We start from the raw sequence: 18,541 nt of genomic DNA on the forward strand, positions 1-18,541 counted from the left end.
TGAAAGAAGAAGCAACAAGATGGTTACATTATGCTGTTTAATAATTTAATGTCAGTTTTAATGACTTTAACATACTTAAGGTGATAGTAGGTTTTTACCTCATAGTGATGTGTACAATATTCACTCTGTGATAGATAAAAACATCATAGGAAGAAAATATTTTACACAGTGTCAAATAGTGACAGGGCTGGACTTTGTCCAGGAGGTCCACCATTATTGGTCAGACGTGATCTCTTCACATAATCATTGGAAATATTAGGAAATTGGTTATAAGATGCAAAAAAGGAGTTGAATAAATATTTATACACACTCTTTCATAAAATATAACTTATATAATTGGCCAAAATTAAAACATTGTACACTTAGCTTAGGGTTCTTCACTTTGTTTTGCATCTTTCCCACTAAAACGCACTGCACTCAGACTCGTTTCAGTGCATTGTGGAGAACTCATTTGAAAACAGAGCTGTCAGAACGATGGCAGGCTGAACTAAGCTGATACAAGTTTCCAAAAGGCCAAGTCATTCTGACAGCCACACACTATTTTCATCCCATTAGCTTTTACTCACACCACTTCACAGACTGCCAAGTGTTAGGAAGCTGCATCAAACTGAGACAGAAAGAGCAGAAATGACTTCGAAATAAGCGCAGAGCTAAACTTTTAACATCTTCAGTCGTGATTCTCATCATTTGTATGAAATGACATGCTCAAATAAAAGATGCTGTAGATAGTTGGCTGGGCTTAAAGCTAAACTGCTGCAATCAGAGGAAATGTTGGGTTTAAAAATATCACAAAAACACATTATAATTTTTTTCACTATTGATTACGCATCCGTCTGGTTACCATGTAAATTCGTACAGATGGATGGATGGATGAATGAATGAATGAATGAATGAATGAATGAATGAATGAATGAAATCTTTATTTTGAACTTGTAAACAACAAATGTCAGATTTTTGTTTAAAATAAAACTAGACACATAAATAGTAGTTAAAACTTTCATATTTAGACTGAAAATTTGTAAGAAAAACTCAAACATTATGATTTCCTGCCCTCATCTGACTCTTGCAGTATGTACCTTATGCATTTCAGCCTAGCATATTGAAATATTTTCCACATCATTAAATATTTCTAACTATTATTTGTCACTATTATTCAGGTCATACCATCATGACCTGAATAATAGTGACAAATAATAGTTAGAAAGAGTAGGAGCTTCTTAAAGAGACAGAGGCCAATTTCAAGGCACGAAATAGCAAAGCCAAATTTATTTTAAGTTATGTTTGAAATACACAGAATTTTTAGAACAACTGAGTGTTACCTTAATTATGTGTGCCTGGAAAGTTATGTCCTTTCTATCAGTGCTGCTGCTCAGTTTTTGTGACTCTGTTGAAAAAAGTATAAATGCTGAGATGTGCATTTTTAGACTAAAAAGCAACATTCCAAACTTTCTTTTCCAAACTGGTGACACTGGTTACTCATCAGCTCAAACAAAAAATTTGAATAAAAGGCGAACTAATATAGAAAGCTCATTTTATTTTAAAAAAGCCACTTTGGTGAGATATCCAATGGTTTTTAAGTGAGTACAAAAATCTAATACCATCATGAAAGATCAGACCTTTAGTTACAGTCTGTCAGGTTTAGTTGTAGTTTTGCATAAAAAAAGAGATTTGTTCATCTTACTATTGTAAGATGTTAGACTTTCTTTTCAGTGTCTCCAATGTCTTCTCACCACCCACCAGCACCATCTGTTTATTCTCTGTCTGTGTGTCTGCCTCTATCCAGGACAGCTAATGTTATTTGGGGCAAGAGAGAGACTGTATTACCGATGTAATGAATAATTGATAGATGCAGCATTCTCTCTTCAACAGTTATCTACCATCGCTGCTGTTTTCCACCTGCTCTTTCTGAAACTCCCCTCTGATGCTCAGGCTTTTCTAAATGGCTCTCCGTTCTCCTGCGCCTCCTTTATCTCGGACTCTCTCCGAATCCTTTCGAGTGCTCATCTCTGATTAGGAGCCATTCTAAGACTCCCAATCCTTTAGAGCCCACCTTTTTTATAAGTGATGGTTTTGGCTGTGCAATTTCACTAATTATGAGGAGACAAAAAAAGTAGTGATTACATTCTATAATTTTTATTGTCCAGTGATGCATTAAATTAATAGAAAACGATCAAAGAGAAGTGGACTGGCTGGAAAATCTATTTATGACACGTAAACATTTGGAATAAAGTATCAGAAATATGTACATTTGGGAGCATGGTTAAAAAAAAATCTGTCATTATTATTTAATAACTTTCTGTCAAACTTATTAAAGTTACAAAAAAACCCACTTAAAACTAATAATAACTCTTTTTAATAAATTATATTTTTTATTTAAGATACCCTAAGATAGAAAGAACATCGTTCCAAAGCCAGGAACAGGCACAGGATGAACTGGAGAAACGCTGACTGGAAAAAATCAAGCAACAGAAACAGGAGTACAGTAAAAACCAGAACCATGGAAATGAACAATTGGAGGCTCTGGCAAGGATGTACAGAAATTGCCTGGCTTTTAACTGCTAGGGAGGTGATTGATCAACATGAGAACGTGATCAGAGGAGCAGAGGGAATATGACTAATTAACACCAATGGATAGAGTGATTTGACAGGACACAAAACCATCTTCCTAAACAAATTTAAAACAAATGCACAAATAAAAGTGAAAAATAATGAACCATAAAACACAAAACAAACAGTAAAAAAATTTATAGAACAGTGTCAGTAATAAAGTTTAAATGATTGAAATAAAGACTAAGTGATAACTAAAGAATAAAGACCAACAGATGACGACAGACACAATATTTCTCAAAGATAAGTCCAGTACATGTCACTATGTAATGTCATCAGTCAGTTTTTGACTTTTTTTTTTTTTTTTTTTTAAATCTCGCTCTATGGGATTCAGCAACCAAAAATAATTTTGGTATCTAAATGTTCCAAATAATAAAAACTGCACATATTGCCGCATCTTTCCCAAAAGCATGTTGTACAATTATTGGCTGAAGAAGCATCAGAAATACGTACATTTGGAAGCATGGTTAAAAAAATCTGTCATTATTTAATAACTTTCTGTCAAAGTTATTTAAGTTACAAAAAAAACCCAAACTATAAAAAAAGTATTCAAAACTTTTTTTTTATAGTATCAGTGTAAAAGATAACTGACCAACACCAGCAGAAAATAAATGTATTATTAAACTGAATAATGGAGAAGTAGTCAAACGTTTCAATAGAGTCAACCACTGGAAAAAATCAAAATACCAAAATATAATAAAAAATATATATTTATACTGTCAACAGATCTCCATTAACTTTAATATTATGTGACAATATTTAATGTGCTTTGTGTACATTTATAGCCTCCAGGGCAGTCGCTATGGAGACGTCTTTCAACAGCACTGCTCTCCTATTAGGCTGCTTCCGGTCTGAGTAACTCATCTTTCCGTTCAGTTTAGGCACATTTTCATCTACAGTTTATCTCATTTCTCTTTTCGGCACACAGTCATTAGACTCCAATCTTCCCCTCCCTTTCATCCCCCTGCTTGTCACTCTCAGCCTCCTTTTTTCTTTTTTCTACCTCCAACAGAGTGAGGGGCTATTTTTACCCAGAATGCCATTGTTTTGCTTGAGCGGACACTTCCCTTGTGCTGGCTGATGCTTTAAGCAGTACTCTGCTGCTGCATAGCGCACACGCACTCCGGCACAAGCACACACACACATGTAGACACATGGCTCACGTCAATGCAAAATGGAGAAGTGCAGGTTGGAGCTCTCCAGAAGGAGGGAGGGGAAAAGAATCAGGAGAGAGGTGGAGAGAAGCACCACCAGGGAGAGCAAAAGAAAAATGCTGGAGTGAATGATGCCATGTGCGCATACGTTAAATGGGGTGAGTCGCTGCTGAGTCTAGCTTGATCTGGAGGCAAAAGAGAGATGAAGCAGAAAAAGGAGGAAGATCAAGTGAAGATCAGGGGGCTAACTGAAAAAGAAAGGATGTTTCATAATGAACCTGTTTGCTAGCCCGATAATGTTCATCGTCCACAAGTTTTAAGTTCCTCTGCAGTTATTTCAAGCAACGTATCGATTGCAACATGTTCAGGAAGTTTAAACAGATTCATGTAGTAAAGTAACATATTTTTAACACTTAGTTACAAAACACCTTGTAAAGGTGAGGCAAATGAGGTATGTTTCTCACAACTCATCTCATGCCTCTAACTCATCTAAAAAGAAAAAAACTAGAAAAATGTAACATTCTTTTACATCAATCACATCTATCAATCCAGACATACTCTGCTAGAGGGAAGTGAGTTGTGAATGGTGACTTGGACGAGTAAATACACAAAACAAATGGGGATCGTTTTGGAAAACAAAAAAAAAACAAACTTATGGAGCACCGAAAGGAGGTGATGAATTAAAAGTATTGGAGGCGAAGGAGGTCGAGAAATGAATTAGCGCATGGGGAAGAGGGAGAATTATAGCAGAGGCTGTTCTGGTTATATAACACAAACAGGTTTCATTTCCATTTCACAGATATTTTAAAAATCTCCTCTCTCCATTTTATCAGCTCAACAGAGGCTCTTTAATTATGTAACCTTATTGTGAGAGGCAGAGCAGTGGAGGCTGTGTGTGTGTGTGTGTGTGTGTGTGTGGGTGTGTGCGTGCGTGTGTGTGTGTGTGTGTGTGTGTGTGTGTGTGTGTGTGTGCTTATGTGACTGCAAACACATCCGCATCCCCTCACTTCCAGGCAGGCACTCATCACATAGACAACATAAAACCTATTTATGGTTGACATGCCACTTCTGTACTCTTCTAATAGCACTAGTAGGAGGATCTCATTAGCATATGGTTTTAGCTTAAAGCTGTCGTAGTTTATGTCTGTGATCATGTAATTTGGCTAAATACCTCCAGAGATGTTGCCAGAGCGATTTTGTTCTGTTTTAATATTTGTCAAATTTTGTTGAAGTGCCTAAAACAGCTTCAGCAAAAAGAAAGTGTCCGAATGTATCAATATGTGTTTGGCAATCAGACAGAATGATGTGTGGAAAAGAAGAAGTGAAAATCATTTCTGACAATAAAAGGACAGAGAGTCGGGTGGAGTCAACAGCCAGAGAGAAGAACAGAAGAAGAGCCTAAGGAGGACATGTACTAGTTTCCACTGCTCCAACGTCAGGGTATGACTTGTGACCAACAACAGGAAGCTGATGGACGTCCTCTCACTTTATTCCTTCTTCCTTTAACACATACATGAGTTTTTCCTCTGCATGGAGGTGGAGAGTATAGGAAGAATGACCTGTAATGTCTTATGTTCCCATTTCTACTTTGTCATTTGCAGTTGTCTTTTCCTTTCTGTATCACAATGACATGGTCTGTCAACAAATTAGAGTAAAGACACAAATGTGAACCTTGTCCAGTCTCTATTAATCTCCCATATTTTACAATACTTATCATCAAAACTTTAGCCATAGCTTACAACAAAATATCCTGTCAGAGTACACTGCTATATTGACGACATGACTATTCAATTTGACCGTCTTATTCGTAAACAATGGAATAGCAACTCGTTATACTGAGACACCGACATGTTCAGATGTTTAATTTTGAGAGCTGAACTGAGGATTTTGAGAAAGAAACGATCTTTTGCAGGTAATCCAAGGTTTTTTGTTGTTTGCACAAGTTGTTTTGAGAAACGCGCCACCCTTTGTTGAAAACGTTGAAAATAATTCAAGAAACGCAGCAAAGCGACTGAGAAAAACTGTAAGCCCACACAAAAAAATAAAATTAAATTCAGTTACATATTAAAGGGACTCAATTAAAAGATGGATTAATTTCAATGCTTTTTACACATGGGTTGCTAAAAATGTGGAAAGAGCTTAAGAGCAGCTGGTTTAAATAACTATCAATAAGGAGTGCTAAACTTCAGACACAAAGCCAGTGGCCAACAGCTCCCATGCACTGGATGGAGGCTCATGCTGATTAAACTATACTTGAAAGGTTCGTCTGCCAGGACTTTCTGTCTACTGCTCAAGGACAGAGAACAATCAGAGACTCCATGATAAAAAAAAAAAAAAATCAGCTCAGAGACATCTGCCTTTGTGCCAGACAGAGACAAATCAAAGGCAGGCCGAAGTTTGTTTACAGTATGACCCATAAATCTGTCATGGGAGCTAATCGTAACAGGCTAAGTGTCTTATTGGGACTCACTAATACACACAGAAGTACACCAGCAAAACACAGGGGGAACATTCGCAGTGTGAGATTGTGTTTCCCTGCAAGACGCTGTGCTTGGATGTGTGTGTGAGAAGTGACTGCAGGGATCAGAGGATTTTTGACTTTTGCAGTAATGGGATGGCGGCTCGCCAGCAGCAGAGCTACAGTGGGCCTGCTTATCTCATCACTGACTCAACAGGGAGCATGAAGACAGACAAGTCAACAAACTTCCACAAGTGCTTCAGAAAGCATGTGTTAGGAGGACCAGAACAAAACAAAAGCGCTCCATTATGTCAAACCCACAGCTTAAAGTCAGACTCTCTAAGCCTTCCCACCATAAGTGATATCTCTCCGACTGTTAATGTACAGTACATTAACTATAAAATATACAACTGGTAGCCTTTGATGTCTTTTAATAGAAAGATTCTGTTTAAGTCTAATGTAGAATAGCTACTTATATAAAGGTTAATAATCCGTGAACAATTTTGCAGTAAAAGAGACGGATTATTTCCGGAGAACTAAGTGGGAGCAGAGAAGAGACTGAGAATAAGAACCTGCAGAGAAAAGAAAGAACAGATGTATTTCAAAATATGTTAAAAATGTCATTCTGTCTGGGAAAGGGAATGGTCTTCTAATTTCGCAATCTAGTTTGTGTGATTTTTTAAAAGGAAAAGTGTCTGGCATGTTTCATCAAATGTGAACCAGGTTTAATTTAAATCCAATACTTTGAGTCATGGTGACACACTCTAACTCTATTTGTTTAAGGGATTTAATGATTTTTTAAAATTAATACTGCGGGTACTAAGTATTCGTCATGATAACAGAACATTTTTTCACAATACTTTATTGGTTTGGTCTTTCAAACTGGTAACCCCGACAAACAAAAAACATTTTATCATGTTGGCGATAAAGCATTTATACTGGATTATTATTTACCTAATGCTTTGTATCCTCATTTTTCATTTTAAAATGCGGTAAAGGCAGAGCAGCAGCGTGACAGGATAATTAATACTGAACCCTGCTATGCTATGCCACATTTTCCCCAAGTACTATTTGTAATGCAAAGTTAGGATTTTCTCTGTTTTGTTAATAGACTGTACGGAGAAACCGCTTGCTCTAGCAGAATTTAATGATTTTTTTAAAATGGGGGAAAAGTAGTGTAAACCAGGTGTAAATTACAACTTCCAGCTCCTGTCTATGTTCCCACGAAAACTCTCGCGATAATTCTAATATAGTATCTTTAAATCTCGCGAGATCTTTGAACAGCCAATCGCTGTTTACTATCAGGGGTCACATGTGCTACCGCAACCTATCTGCTACGATCTCCCAGGCAGGAAAATGTGAAACATCAAGACGCGATGAGAGGAGCAAAGCTGCAGGTCAGTGAAGCGTTGTGCCGTTTTTTTAACGCACACAAATGGGCTGAACTATAGGCGCCAAGATGAGAGGCAAACAAGTTGAATGAGATATAAACTGCCGACCTGGTGAGTGTTTCTGCGTGTAACTTAGCGCTTAGCTCATCGATGTCGCTGAGTGTTTGTGTAGCTGCTAAATTACCGATTGCAAGACGCTCATATTAGTTTTGAACAATAAGTTATCTTAAATATTTTTTGAGCACTTGTTTAGATTATTATTATTTTTTTACATTACGTTTTAAGTAATTTATATGGTGCATGTTTATTGGCTCTGCCATGGATGTAATTTATATTGAATATGCATGTTCACTGAAAATGTTTGGAATTATTTATTTATTGTTTGTTATTATTTATTGTGCAAAGAGTGCAATTTATTGAATTTGTGTGCACGCTAGAATGATTTGATTATATCTATTTATTGAGAAAATGGTCCTGTTTTTTTTTAATCAGGCCAGGTTTGATGGCCTATAGCCTTAAAAGGGATTCCTCTTGCAGTGCGTCTGCATCTCCTACCAGGCTGGTAGGAGGCTCCTTGCAGCCAGCGAACACGCTCTGATCTCTGACTTTACCAGTTCATGACCTGCACTGCACCAAGCACTTTAGCATTAAATTGCTTGGGACCTCTCATCAAGCCCAGCTTGGGGTTAAGGAGTTGAAGGGGTGTGGGTTTATTAATTATTGGAACTGTGGGATTGACTTTTTTTTGTTTTCCTCTTTTGCAGATTTTATATGGTCATTTGGATTTTTTTTCACTGATGTTGTAAGTATGCATATAATTTTTTCCACTGTGAATAAAAGACACTCGCAATTGCAAATCTTCAGTCTCTGTCTGCTCCTTCATGAGTCGCATCTTCTCTTCTGAGAAACTAGCCCATTTACCTTTTTATTGGTTACCAACCATTTACATTTTTAAAATATATATTACAGTACACTGTTTGTTTGTTTTTTACAGATATGCTACAGTAGAGTTTTGTACATTTTTCTAAAAATATGACGACTCCCTCTGGAATTTATCTATAGCCAAAGAAAGGGAACTACTATAACTTGACAACAAACCATTATTTACAAAAAAAAAATGAAATGAGCACAGCAAAAAAGCTATAAATATCAGCATGGGTGACGGTTTTTTTTGTGTGTTTGTGTGGATCTTCTCCCAGATTTAAAATTTACCCTTGGGCATAAATGAGCGTGTGAATAGTGATTTGTTTCATGACTGCATCGTTTCATTAACTGCTCAGCTGGGCAGCAAAAGCATGTCCCCGGAACACATAATGTTACCTCATGTAGGTTCTAAAAATCCTCCAAATGAAGCTTAAAACCAAATTGACCCTTTTTTTCTTTTTGTATCAGAAAATCTACAATAAGAGTCCTTTTTCTTGCTGCGTGTACTCAAGGTGTGAAACTCGTCACCAGGAGAGGAGAGAGTGGGAGGATGCTGGGTATCATTAGGCTCTAATTGATCTGGCCTCTGTATGAGAAGGGCTTTGAGACTTTGAAGTGGTGGAGTGTGTACTTTGAAGTTCAGGAGGCAGTCCTCGCATGGACAGGAGCATTATGGGGCGGGGGAGATTGCTGCCTCATCCCAGAGGGCTCGGAAGAAGAAGCCACAATCAGACAGATGTTAGAGAGGAGGATGGAAATTTAGCTTAAGGCACAGAGGGGAAAAAAAACTTCCTCGCTCTTCCACAGCAAGACTAGATTGAGAATAAGTCGGTCAGGGAGGCTGAAAAATGGAAGCTAAAAGGGGCGAAGATGTAATGTGAACAAGATGATTGAAGAAAGCTAAATTTGAAGAAATGGGGGTGTAACTCAAGAAGTTAAAGAAATGCCAGTATTAGTTTGGATTTCCCCTGTATAGGACCAAACACACTGTTCATTATTTAACTCTATTCATCTTGACATCAGTAATGATCAGCTTCTCTCTCCCTGTAATCAGGGCGATGTGCAATCATAGCACTTTGCATGTAGCCCCTTGTTTCCTTGTCCGAGTTGGACACACTCTTCTTACATGTTTGCTGTTTTTCATGGCAATTCTCATGGCTTTCTCTCAACAGTGCTTTTCTTCTTCCATAAAGGGCAGGTTTCCATTCCTCGACAATTACCATGATACTTCTGGCTGCTTTCCGTCTCCATCAGTTTAGGTGGGTGGCCCTGTGTTGCAGTTGTGCCCTGTGTTGCACATGAACGCCACGCTTCTCAAGGTCAATGGATTTTCAAGTTTGTTGACATTTCAAGTAGTAACGCGAGTAAAAGTTCAGAGGGTAATCTTTCTGTGAGTCACTGATCGTTTTTAGTTTTAGTGAGTAGAAATTTAAAAAAATGAAATGACTTAAAGTAATAAAGTTACGAGAATAAAATCATAATGCTGTGAGAAAAGTCATACGAGAATAAAGCAAAAATAATACAAGAATAAAACTAATATAATATTATAAATATATTCTCACAAGGAGAAAGGCTTAATACTATGTAATTTTATGACTATTCTCTTAATATTATTATTCTTTTATTTTAAATGAATCTGGTTTGTATCAACATCATCCATGCATCACGCATGTCCCTTGTGGGGTCACCAGCGGTCAATGGGCGAGAGGTGGGGTCACCCTGGACAGGTCGCCAGTCCATCGCAGACATCAATACCAATTGAAGCCAAATCAATGCATATCAACTGCTTGCAGAAAGGAAATTGTGATACTGGACTGGCCGTCGACATAAACATAAAAATTATACTAAAAATGTCAGGATAAAATGGAGATGATAACAACGAATAAGCAAGAGAGCGGGAGTCAGAAGATGTAGGACAGATCAAAAAAAGAAAGGACGTGTAAGAAGAGGGGGAAAAAAATCGGAGCAGCCAAATATAAAAAAATGTGAGTAGAGATAGCAGTGGGGTAGGATAAAGATATTAGAGAATTAGAATAAGAGATAAAGGGTGAGGAAAACTGTGGAGAGGAGGGGAAGAGAAAGGAATGGCAAATTCTAAAAATGAAAAGTGAATTAGTTCTGCCTCATGAAACTGGCAGTTCTGGCTGAGATGCATCTGGGACAGGATTTCACTGTGCGAGCGTCCTCCACTGTCGTCGCGTTCGCTTCACTGGGTGTGTGCGCGTGTGTTGTGTGTTCGACTGGATGCACAGAAGGCTGCTCACGGATTCTGTTGCTCCCGTGTAACTTTGTGGGTAAAGATAAACCCCCACCTCCTCAGAACAGAACTGATGTGGCGTTGACATTTAAGAAAAACATGAGCTCTTTTGTTTTGAAAGAGCAACACCGAGAAGGAAGCTCCGACGAGGTCAAAACCGACTGACTGCACAAAACAAAAAGCAGAAAAACTACAAACGGCACCTGCTATCCTGATGACAAGTTGCTAAGGCTGTCATTTCTGACGAATCGGAAGGAATCCATTGCAGTAGACTCACTAACTGGCTTTATATTTATTTCCTACCAATATCACATACAGAGACCGAGCAGCAAGTTCTCGGTCTTACCTGGAGTTTCCTTTCTGTGGGATATGTTCACAATAAAACACTTGGAGCCACCTCAGCTGACCCATGTCAACCAATGACAGTCAATTTCTTTTTAAAAAAAGAATGTTTTGAGTTTACAGCATCCTAGGACAAATGACTCTCACAAGAAGAACAGTATGAAGACACACTCGCAAGCGTCATGTGAAGGTTGGCCTGTCTTTTGCTGCTGACTCATGTCTGCCCTGACTGTTCTGTGTGATTGTGTGTGTTTGATTAGCTGCATGCTGATTCATCCCATGAATATAACAGATTTTCTAGCAGTAAAACAATATGTGGGTCAGTCTGCACTCGGCCATGTGTGGCACTATGATAGCTGGACCTTGCAGATGAACTGGCCCCGCTCTTATGCAGGAGAAAAAGCACACATTACTTTTTATAGCATTTCATTATCATTTGTATATGATGTCATGCTACCATCTAAAGCTCTCCACACCAAACCAATACAATAATGGCTGGTAATAATGACACAGAGGAGTTTGACAATCCAGCTGCTTATTTTTGATCAGCAGTTCACTGAGTGGTTTTAACTTTATCGCGATAAAGGAGATGGTGGTGATCAAGTGGTGGAATATGGTAAGCCCATTAGCAATTTAACGGCTCATCCATAGCAAGACATCCATTTTATTGATATTGGGAGTAATGTTTGGCTTGTAGTTCACAGACTGCATTACATCATTTGCGATGCTCAACAGATGCTAGCACCATGGAATATGCCATCAGGAACAATCGGCGTTCTAACAGTGTCACTCCATGCAAGTTACACATTTTATAGCAGATTTTATTTTGTATTTTCACTTTGAGAGAAGTGGAACTACAGGTCTGTGCTGCCTTTTGTTTTTTAATGAAATCTCCAACAGATTAATTGAAACACGCACTTGGTGATTTGATGCCCAAAAATCAAAAATATAACCAATACCCAACTCTAAAAAAATCCTAGCCTGCACCCATTATCGAGAGCTCCAGATAACGTGCTCTGTTTCTACTCTTTGTCAATATGACATTAAATTATAAATCGCATAAATCATTTTGACTATCAGGGTTCTCTTACCATTTTATGTTGAAAATGCTTTTTCTTCAGTACAAATCCATTTCTATTCTCATTTTCTATCACTTGGAACAGTTTCAATGTCAAAATGATCTGGTCTTTACCAGATACTAAACGTCAGATTCTACGTCAATGCGTGCTACACAGATTACATGAAGCCCTTAATTTAATAGTAAGTGCACTTCCTTTTAGCCATAACTGTATATGTACTTTTGGAGACAATCGTTCTACCACATGCTGCATCGCTGTTGGAAGGTCTGCAGTGTCTGCAGGGGTGACACAATCAGAAAGTGACGATTATTTGTCATCTCTGGGCGCTAATCACACATTGACTGTCTGCCGCTGCAGCTCAGACTGGCATTGATTAGGTGTCAATGTCAATCCTCTGAGGCCATCAATTTTTCATTTTACACAGTGCAAGATATAAGTGCTCTTTCTCTGCCGTGAGGGAAGCAAGGATGGAATAATGGGATTTTTAAAAATAAAGGGATTTTTATTTATTTATTTTTTAAGTAATATTGCAATTTGTAACAATTTGGTTTGGAAAAGCTGAAACCTTTATTTATCTAACCCGAGAAAGCCTGAGGTTGAAATCCCCTCAATCTTTTCCACATGTAACTCTGAAAATATTTCTTTGAAGAGAAAAGACGGAGGCCGTTCAGAAACTAGCAATCGATAAAAAATAATTAAACATTTGAAGGGGAATCCTCCCAGTGTAGTTGATGGTGACAACATTGGAAGCAATAGGTAGGAGTGAGAAGGATAACTAAGATATAAAACAGTCAAGGGTTTAGAAAAACAAATAGCATTAGACTTAATGATAGTAAATCCGATAACGTGTTTGTTGATTTACAGCAGTTCGGATTATTAAAACTTACATTTACCGAAGGCCAGAAAAACAAGGCAGAATTTTTAACCTATGTAATTCAAACTAGAAAGTTGAAACAATATACCTAAACTTTCTTACAACTTAAGAAAGCTCAGATGATGATGATGATGCTGCGTACCTTAAAAAGCACAAAAGTGACACATTCATCTGCGCAAACACTTATATAAATGTGTAAATACCTTTCAGAACATGACATTTTTATTATTTTTGAATGACCTAAAACAGGAAGTGTCCAACCTGATTTCATTTCAAACAGCAAAAAGAAACAGACAACCCTTGTGTGTCTTTTTTTATACACCTTATGTAAATATTTATTGTTTCATATTTTATTATATTTAGTCTAAAATCATGACAGAATCCCTGTTTGCGCTCAATAAAAAGATAAACAGAGGATTATTAAAACCTTCTATATGTAACTAAGCCTTTCCTACATCATGTAATCTTAGACAATGCTTGTAAAAAGTGATCAAATTTGGATTTTATTTAAATGTCTGATAAATTCATGTAAAAATTGACAGCAATCATTTGGTATTAAACATGAGTCAATTGGAGGATCTGAGCTGATTTGGCATTTAATCACAATAAGTCACACAGAAGTGATGTCTGGTTTCATGTAGCACAGAAAAGCTGAAGTGTGCGTCGGTGATGTTGCAGTGATGAAAACTGAAACTCATCGTCTTGTTGCAATTGTACAATAAAATACTGACAGGTTGAGCAGGGACCACTTAAAGAACAAAAACAGAAATGAATGCGACAAGTCGTCTCTCGTATAATCATTTACAAACGGAAGCTGCTCTCTCTTTCATACTCTCCGCACAGAGTTCGGCGCAAATCATTTCATTCATTTTTACCTCTGTGTGTTTCTGCTGACTAGATTAGTATGAAACAGATGAGATAATGGGGGCAAAAGGCACAGCAGATGAAGAGCCCAGAATGAACCCACTCACATGTTCAGTCAAAGTGCATCAGACTTAAACACCCACTGCTGTCCACTATCCCCCTACGTCCTGAAGGAATAGTTCTGTATTAAAGGTACTTGCAACGACACATGAAATGAAATGAAACGCCAGTTTTCTTTACACTCTGGTGTAAGGATGGATTGGTATCTGGAGGCTCTGATTGGTCAATTGCAGAAATTTTTATTATTTTCCAAGATCTGTGATCTGATTGGCTGGAATACTTAAGGTTTTTATATATATATATATAGTTTCATGGTTGAGTGCACTGTGATGCGTGTTAGCTGGAGAGACTAAATCTATTTACTGTACTTTCCCTGGGGAGAACATCTCTTCTTCTTTTCCTTTTTTTTACTCAACATAAAACTGCTTTGTTGTGCTTCATTTTCACACAGTAAGGTGCCTTTTTATAGTACAGTAATTTTACAACTGTCTTTTGGATTTACTCACATGACCTTTGTCTAATATTAAAATCTGCTTTGTGCCCTAAAGGATCAAAATGTGGAACAGCAGAATAAATCTTTAAAGGAGCTCAAGGTTGTTTGTTTGTTGTTTTTTTATAGGTTTTTTTGACGTGTGTGGAGAAGAACCATGTTTATGTCTGTTAAAGAATACCTTAGCTCAACATTTAATCTAGCTTGAAATAATAATGTTTATCTTCTGCTGGCAGATGGTGTTATATATCATTAGCAATATTTAAATACATGCTTGTCTGTCCCGGGTAAGAAATTATTTCATTGAATAGGCAAGTCCACACATAACAATCCACAAGAAATATGAATTATAGGTGTGCGTGTGAAAGCTGAACATAAGATTCAAATGAGAACCAATATATAAATGATCAGTTCTTCTTCTTCTACTTTCACTTTCTGTCTTATCACTTTAAGTCTCCTGTCACTTATTTTTATTCCACCAAAAACTGTTTATCGTTTGGATATAAATGTGATTTTGACCAGGGGATTTTTCACACTAAAATGGCCCAATAGATTTGAACTATTGATCTATATATTGATCTTATTATTATTATTGGGGGAGAAATCAAAGCCAAAACTAATGAAAAAAAAAAAGTGTAAAATATATCAAAATTAACTGTGTAAAAGAAAATAGTCGAGACTAAAACGTGTCAGTGTATTGGCTGTGTGCTGTCACGCAGAAAACAACCACTTGAGATATTAACAGGTAAGTTAAGTGATAGTGCACATCTGAAGGAAAAAATTGGAAGAGACACATTTTGTTGGTTTTTATGCATGTGAGGGCATTTCATCTGGAAATAAATTGTCAGGAAAAGCTGCCTTTAAAGCTTCTAAATGAAAACAAAAATAATTGTTTGCAATAAAATGCAACTAAAGAGGATTTAAGCAGATCTCTTAACTACATTGCAATAACAAGAAAATAAGCTCAGAGATGCTTCCACATAATGTATCATTTAAATGTTAATTATAATTGGCTCAGGTAACGATTACATTGAACACATCTCTTGAAATTTGCTCCATTAAGAACATGGTAAAAGATATTCCTGCTGCAGCAGCAGAGGAGTTATTGTACGTCAGCACCACGGACAGAGGCATCATCAAGCTGCAATGACCATAACCAGCCAGCAGAGGTGCAGGAAGCTCAAAAAAAAAAAAAAAGAGGACAGATATACTATACTAATGCAAAGATACATTTTGCTGAACAGACGAAAAAAAAGGCTTGGGTGGGTTTGAGTTGTTTAGTATTTCAAAATCGTAAAAAACGAGAGAAAAATGAATGAAAGGACGGAAAAGAGCCATGATGAAGAGAAACAGGAAGAGGGAGAGGAAGATAGAGAGCAGAAGCAGCAGGATACAAACCACTGGGCTGCTGGTTGGAGCTGGATTTTTCTAGTTCACATTCATGCAAACAACTCAAGTTCCTATGCCCTCAGAAGACATTACAGTGAATCACAGAAATTTCCTGGAAACCCTCATTACCCACATTACATTCATACCCACTGCTAGGCTTGGAACCAAAGCCGTTATTACAATTTGCAAAAGAGAACCAGGCTTTTGTGTAAACAAAAATGTAAAACTGCCCTATAAAACCTCAGAAAACACGAGTCACTTGCTCTCATGTTCCCTTTCCCTTCTGCTCTTATTCCCTCATGGTACAATCCTAACCTCTGTGCTCGTTTCTACACTGCCTGGCCAAAAAAAAAAGTCGCCACCTGGATTTAACTAAGCAAATAGGTACAAGCCTCCTATTGGATAAGTACTGCATAGGCGATTATCTTTCAGCTGGCAACAAGTTATTTAACCCCAGCTGATGCAAGGAGTAACTCCTCATTTCTTAAACAACCATGGCAAAAGACACATCCTGTGGTCGTGGAAAAGACGTTAGTCTGTTTAAGAAGGGTCAAATCATTGGCATGCATCAAGCAGAGAAAACATCTAAGGAGATTGCAGAAACTACTAGAATTGGGTTAAGAACTGTCCAACGCATCATTAAAAACTGGAAGGATGTCTGTGGTGGCAGTGCTATGATCTTGGGTTGCTGCAGTTGGTCAGGTCTAGGTTCAGCAACATTGTGTGCCCAAAGAATGAGGTCAGCTGACTACCTGAATATACTGAATGACCAGGTTATTCCATCAATGGATTTTGTCTTCCCAAATGGAACGGGCATATTCCAAGCTGACAATGCCAGGATTCATCGGGCTCACATTGTGAAAGAGTGGTTCAGGGAGCATGAGACATCTTTTTCACACATGGATTGGCCACCACAGAGTCCAGACCTTAACCCCATTGAGAATCTTTGGGATGTGCTGGTGAAGGCTTTGCGCAGTGGTCAGACTCTCCCATCATCAATACAAGATCTTGGTGAAAGATTAATGCAACACTGGATGGAAATAAATCTTGTGACACTGCAGAAGCTTATTGAAACAATGCCACAGCGAATGCAGGCTGTAATCAAAGCTAAAGGCGGTCCAACAAAATATTAGAGAGTGTGACCATTTTTTGGTGGCGACTTTTTTTTTGGCCAGGCAGTGTATATATATGATTAGTATATACTGTATCTCCTTTTCCTTTAGCCATCCATCACTTTCCCTCACTTTTCCCACTCTGCTTCCTGCTCACTCTCTCACGGTGCTTGTGAGGCGACAGCATTGTTTTAAATGCTGCAATAATGTAGGCGTGTGAGCCCGTTCATATGAACACATTCATGTTTTTGTGCGCTTGCTTTGCTTGCCAGATGGAATCGGCTACTCCTTGCTCTCTGATTGTAAAGATTTCAACCGTTGTGGAGCTGCGCTCTGCATCCAAGCTCACAATTAGACATGCGTACCTCACTGTGTCTCTCTATATGCTGTATAAGGACACAGCATGTAATCTCTCACTCTTTCCACTCCATCATTAGTCATTGTGTCTCTCACTGAGCTGAACAGATGAACAACATGTTACTGACATTCGACAACCTGCCTCTGCACGGCACAAATAAAATAATCTATGATCTAAATAAAACCACATATCGCTTGTTGTTTATCGCTTCCTTTTTATTTCTGCTTTATGTTTTCAAATGCCAACTTTTATATGAAATAAATTCAGACTCCCTCAAATTTCTACACAAATAGCATTTGCTAGGTCTATAAAAGGTTGCAGTGACTCTGTTTGCTGATGGCGTCCAGATATTTTAGTCAGTTTAAGTATAGAGCTGCAGCATATATAGTGAAGTGCGAGTTTGAGTTCACAGTCTAGGCTCTGGTTATTGTCGTTCTGTGGCCGTGTTGCTCAACATATGAAGTGATGAGCGCATCGCCACGATCAACATGCAAGAGAGACAGTAGAGACTCTGCTCTTAGAGTCCCTGCTGGATGCTGACGTGTTTCAGAGGCAGAAACGAAACCGGCAGGCTGCAGACGTTCTGGAGCTTAGTTAGTTCACCTGAATTTGTAAATATATTTGAGATGTTCTGTTCTGTTTTTTTAACTTCCCTGATTTTTATTTATTTATTTTTTCCAAGATGGCGGCACACGCAGTTGCAGCGGCTCATTGCTCTCTCGGTTGGTGCTATGTTTGGCTGCTTGTATACGTGTTGATTTGTGTTCCGTACTCGTCATGTCGGACAAACAAAATATACAGTCGGGACGATCTCCTGACGATCGGTGCCCGCTACAGTCATGTTTTATTACCCTGTTTCAGCGGTTTTGTGTGAGTGAACATCAGTGACAATTTTTATATCCATCCATCCATTTTCCGTGCACCCTTGTCCCTAATGGGGTCGGGACAATTTTTATATTATTACTAAAATTTTACTGAGTTTTAGATCGGAGAGAAAAGTGAGGAGCAAATATCTCTCTTATGGGTTTTTGCTGTTCACTCTGCATAATCTAGAAAACGAGATGTTTCATGTATTTGATGAGGGAATTTAAATTCTAGGCCCAGAAGTGTCCATGAGCACGTATAATCTGATGACTGCTAATGTCAGTATTGGACTGGAACGCTAGAAGATCTGCTAGAGGG

At 38.0% G+C, this 18,541-nt stretch overlaps 1 protein-coding gene across 6 annotated transcripts in view; it reads right to left on the reverse strand.

Annotated features, from left to right (window-relative positions):
• Window positions 1–18,541, reverse strand: part of bsna (bassoon presynaptic cytomatrix protein a) — a 103,992-nt gene that overhangs the window by 40,809 nt on the left and 44,642 nt on the right. The gene's annotated exons all lie outside the window — the stretch shown is intronic.

Source organism: Xiphophorus couchianus, chromosome 1 (genome assembly GCF_001444195.1).
Source record: "Xiphophorus couchianus chromosome 1, X_couchianus-1.0, whole genome shotgun sequence".
Taxonomy (NCBI): domain Eukaryota; kingdom Metazoa; phylum Chordata; class Actinopteri; order Cyprinodontiformes; family Poeciliidae; genus Xiphophorus; species Xiphophorus couchianus.